This window comes from Schistocerca piceifrons, chromosome 6 (assembly GCF_021461385.2).
Source record: "Schistocerca piceifrons isolate TAMUIC-IGC-003096 chromosome 6, iqSchPice1.1, whole genome shotgun sequence".
In the NCBI taxonomy this organism is placed as follows: Eukaryota; Metazoa; Arthropoda; class Insecta; order Orthoptera; family Acrididae; genus Schistocerca; species Schistocerca piceifrons.
In genome coordinates this window covers 241547261-241552814 of record NC_060143.1, presented here as the reverse complement: position 1 = coordinate 241552814, position 5554 = coordinate 241547261, and positions in this window count along the sequence as shown.

The window sequence follows — 5554 nt, the reverse complement described above, 5'->3', positions numbered from 1 at the left end:
GCATGTCTTACATTAATGAAATACACACAATACAGATAGCACTCATAACAGCGACAGCCTACATCACAATGTCTCATTTAAGAATGAAAAAAGACATGAATTGTAGAGCATAACAAACGCATATCTGCTGGCGAGGAGGGGGGAGGGGAATGAAGCAATAGAGCTGGGTGACAGAGTTTAGGAGGGAGCATTCAGAGAAAGGACTGTGATCTTTCTGTCGCTGTTTTTGGTAGAAGTAAGAGGGTAAGAACTTCTGTGGACTATGAGCCCCGTGTGGGTTATTTAGTGTGCGCTGCAGATGGATTGGACGTTGGCATATACTCATTGTGAGCTAATATAGACTTCTGATATTGAACGTTGTTGTTGCTCAATTTCTTTTTCAGATAGACTCTAAGGAACTGTTATATGTGGCGCATTTAATAAGGTTATCTTTCTGGTGCACTGCACAATGCTATTAGCACAAGCTATTCATAGCCTATGCGCGCTCTGCTTGCTCAGATTGTACCGTTATTCCAAAACATATTTGTTTCGTTGTGTATAATATTAGCCTGTGTAAAGCAACCGTTTAGTATATCTCGTATCCTTGAGCTAAATAAATTTGGAATGAATGTTAATACCATTTTCAGGGTACATTCTTGTCATAAAAGACTAATCCTAAATCGTATTCCTTAATATTACACATCTATTTATGTTTTACAATTAATTCATTGCCTTTTCCTTAGGCTGTGGTTTTAGAATTCCAAAAATATCGTTAGGGCGCAACGCACCAGTGCACTACCATACGCCTAGATTAGTGGTCTAGGTACTAAATTAATTTGTTGTTACATGCCTAAACTCCAGTTGTTGAGTAGCAACGAATTAGTTTTACCTGATGACTAATTTCCCTTCATTTATCTGTTACCAATACCATTCTCCACAATTCTGTCCTGTACAGCATGCAGCTGCCATATCCCGTACAACATAAATGTTCTGTTGTGGTAGTTTAATACTCCCTCTGTTATTACTTGGGCTTGATGTTCTCACAGCCTACAATTTAGAGACATCAAGTGTAGAATAAAAATACAGTAATACTTATTGGCAAAAGAAACATAACATTCTGAAGGTATGTTCGTGCACCGAAAAACTCACTAACAACAGGTAACTTGTCTCTTTCCTAAACACTCTATGGTATAGCTATCATCCATCGGTCAGGAGTTTTAATAGGCGTAGAAGCTAAGAGGGTGAGGCGGTGGCGCAATTGGTGCAAGAGACTGAGTTCAGGCATTGTCATACGCCCCAAGGTGTCAATGAAACAGCCTTGTCTACAATCATATTTATTACTAGTATTTCACACTATGGATTGTCTTCTCCAGCAGGCAGAAGGCGTTCTGATTCGCACTTTCTTGTGACGAAGAATGCGGACACTGCGCTTCGTTGTGAAGGTCAGGATCTAGCGTCGGTGTTGTGCAGGTGGCCGTGACAGGAGTCTGTAGGCGCAAGCTTGCCGCGGCTCACCATTAGTTTCTGCCCCTGGCAGGCGATTCAGCAAGTGCCAACAGCATGTCACAGACTGCTGGTGTCGTGAAGGTGGAAGCCCCGGACTCAAATCAGCAACACTGCATTGAACCAGAGAGAGAGGGTACTACTTTCAGTGAGGGAGGCGGTACTCAGCTGGCGGTAGTTTGCAGTTACTTGGTACTGTACTTGACCAGGGGAAGAGAACTGTCAGACAGCGGCGGCAGCTCGCAGCAACTAAGTCGCTACACAGTTGTCTGGCTGTGGTCTCGAAGTCTCACGGCAACAGGCAACACGTCACGGCTCGCCACCCGAGTTATCCCGTACCTAGCGACAGAGTCATTCTGTCGGAACGAACAAACACTGAGACCGGCCTGAGAAACGGTTGTATTTAAGATGGAAGTAACTGCATTGCGACTAGCGATGCGATCATTTGCCGTCTTTATCTGGAGGTGTCAGAGGACCTGTCCCGAACGTGGCGTCTCAGTTTTAGTCAGTTCCTCGCTTTCTCACTTTCCGTTCATGGTAGGATGCCGTGGAGTAGCTGACCTGAGAGGCCATATGTTATGACTCCATAGTGCAAGACACTCTGGATGACGCGTTGGATGCCATCATACTGTGCCTTTTGCGCGTCTTCATTTTGACTCAGTCGGTGTGGAAATGTATCACGAGCAGCGCACTGCCACCTGTAACGTTGAGCTCTTTGCGTGGCCCATAATACGTTTGTGACACACGCATTATCAGCCGGATCTGATTCTCTCTCGTCTGCACCATGTTTTAACTTTAAATATAATATGTTCTCACAGGAATTGAATTTTATGTGCTCCCCCTTCTTTAATAAAATCGTCCCAAATTTTACTTTGTTATGCCAATAACAACTGCAATTTACATAGATTAATTTGATACTAGTTTATACTCAGCAATCCCAGTTAATATCTACCGAGGGGAGTTACATCACTTCTTCCCTCTTAAATCTAAGTTTTACTCTCTAATACGGTCGAGAGCTTTGTCTTTCTACTTGTTATAATTTAATTACAGGTTTAATTACAATTGGTTCCAGTTTATACTTTTTAGTTACAGTGTCAAGACATTCTACAGGGATGTAGTACAAAGGCAGGATCGGCACGGGTAGAGTATACAAGTTACTATAAGCAACACGGTTATGCCAGAAGTGAGACTACTTATAGTGATAATCTTCTGAAGCTGTTTCTGCCAGAAATGTCACATATATAGGAGCACCTGTTCAGTGGTAATACGCCCAATTTCTGATGCAGTTGTGTCATCTATTGAGTGTAGGAATTCCGAATTGAAAGTGTCGTTAAGAGGTGTTAGATTTTGAATAGGTAGGACATTCAAATGCTTTTCTGACCAGTGCAGCCTTGGTGTCGATGTCCTGATCATGGTCATACCGGTGACAGATGTGTGTGATGAATAGTTAGCACCAGCCCTATCACAAGTCGTACCATTGCTTGAAATACGACTGCTCTGAAATTCCATCCTTTCCATGACACTTGGTTTCATATCTTCGTAACAGTTCGCGGTTATGATCTGTCACTTAAATACTGAGTAAATTTGATGTGTACTGACTTTTTGAAAATCTGGTTGAAGTTCCAGCACTTCCCCTGGGCACTGTACAACATAAAGTTCTCCTATTAATAACTCTCTTAATAACTGAACTTCGCACATCCTTTTCTACATTCTCGCAATTCCTCTAATGTCGTAAGAGCATATGCATCCCCTCGTGCATCACCAACACTTTCTTGTGTCCACTGGTGGTCTGTCAACAGCATATCCGGTTGCTTGGAAAACAACACTCCGTGATTCGATGGCTGGTTCAGGACTGCAGCTCCTACACCCCCATTGATGATGGGCAGTCGCCTTAGGAATACAACTATTCTTTGAAGTGTCTATGTCGTTATGCCACCTGAGAGAGAGAGAGAGAGAGAGAGAGAGAGAGAGAGAGAGAGAAAACTTCCATCAACATTCTCCCGTCTACAAAAAGACTGCTACATCCTACACGAATGAGTGAATGACTTTCATGAATGACATGCTAACCCCTAACACAAAGTGTAAATGTAATAGTATGCAAGAACGGGAAGAAAAATTAATACAGTATGGAAAATAGACTGCAGTAAAGTGTTAATTGAGTACTACTAATTTCGCATTCTCAGTGCATACGATGCCTCGTGCGCAGCACAAGCCTTGGCTGGCTCATTCCTCTTAGCTCTCCTTGCTTTTACGCTCTGCTGTGGCACTAGAACTGTAATTTGTGGTGAGACATCGACTGCACCATCGAACAGTTTTACTCTATTGATATGTGCAACGTTAGTTTTAGTTGTTAACTCGATCTTAACACTGGCTGAGGATGTCATTTAAGTGCGTTGATATGGACCATTGGAATGGTAACCAACACCCATTGACCACCTCTGAAATGTGGAAGTTGACTTATACACTATTCTATACATTATTGTCTCTCCAGAGCTTACGTATTTGCTCGTCTGACTCTTCGCCAAACTTCACCTACCATTTTCACAAACTCCTTTGCTGACTCGATAGTGGAACCTAACTTAGTTCTAACACATGACATTTTCCTTCCTCACGTCTTAGCGTCCAATGTGTAGTCTCACAGAGCGCTAGCGTTTAATATTATTCTCTAGCTAATGTGTAGTGGTGAGATGGGACATTACAACGTTATCTAGTCGTTTTTTCCCCAAGCTGCCGTGCTTTCAGTTGTCGGCAGCCACTTCAACGAAATGTGGACTGATACTATTACCGTATCTTTCGTGCTAGCGGTCTTTGAGACCACTCCTGGGACTTCGCGTTATGGATTTAGTAAACATATCTTCGTCTACTGTTAGTGTCACAGGCTCTGAATTCGAATATTGCTTCGAGAACTATTTAGGAAGCGATGTTTGATTATATAGTGACAACCAAATTGAAAGTTAACGCAATTCAGAATCAGAACAGTGTGACAGTGAAGACGAATTTGTTTTGCCATTACGATTTTCTTGAATGAAACAGGTCACCAACGTGATGAAGACAGAAGTGTGAAAACTGAATTCATAGGTACAGGTTTTGCTAGAAATATATTTGGTCGAAACGAGTATCGCCTCTCGTCTAAGCCTCTCCTCAAGGGATCTCATGTTCTACAGCATAACATAATTCTCTTGCCAACAGTGCGACAGTCTGCTCAAGTAGGTAATAATCTAAATCCTCTTACTATTTGGAATTTTCTTCTGACTGACGATATTCTGAGTATCATAGTTAAATATACTAATCTAAGACAAATGAAAGCATGTTTGGTAAGAGGCTGATATATATAAACTAAACGAATTTTTCGGTTTAGTATTTTAAATGTTTTTATATCCAGCAGAGAATATTGAATATCATGTTATACCACCATGGTGCTGGAAATGATTTGTTGAGATAAGTTATACCCAAAAACCGGTTTGGCGTACTTCTGCTATGTTTCATTTTCGATGTCTCTCCAACCGCTTTTGAAGCCAAGCAATCGTGTGTCAGAAATTTTTACAAAGTTTTTAGACAACAGTCAAATGTTATACAGTAATGGAGAATCTGCGGGTATCGATGAAACGCTGTTATCATTTGGAGGTAAACGGAGATTCAAAATGCACATCGCATACAAAATATCCAAGAATGACTTAAAAGACATGTGCTTTACTGACGCTCGCACTGGTTATCTGTTTAATGTATATATTTATACAGAAAGGGATTGAGATGGGCAAATTCTAAGTTCATTGGAAATAAAGCTCCAAAAACCAAAGTAGGCTATGATTAGACTACCTAAATGAACTGAACAGACTAACCGCAGTATTGCAGAAGACAACTGGTTCAGCTCAGTCGAGTTAGCAACGTGTCTCAGATTAGGAGGGCTAGTTTGAGTGAGAACGGTGGAAGAAAAAGAGAAATACCAAAATAATTCTTAATGTGAGATGCAAGCAGGTTAGTACTACAATTTATGCAGTCGCGCATGGTCAAAGTCTAGTTCCATTTGTGCCAAAAAATGGTGGGGTCGAAATTTTAATTTTGTCTAAGCACC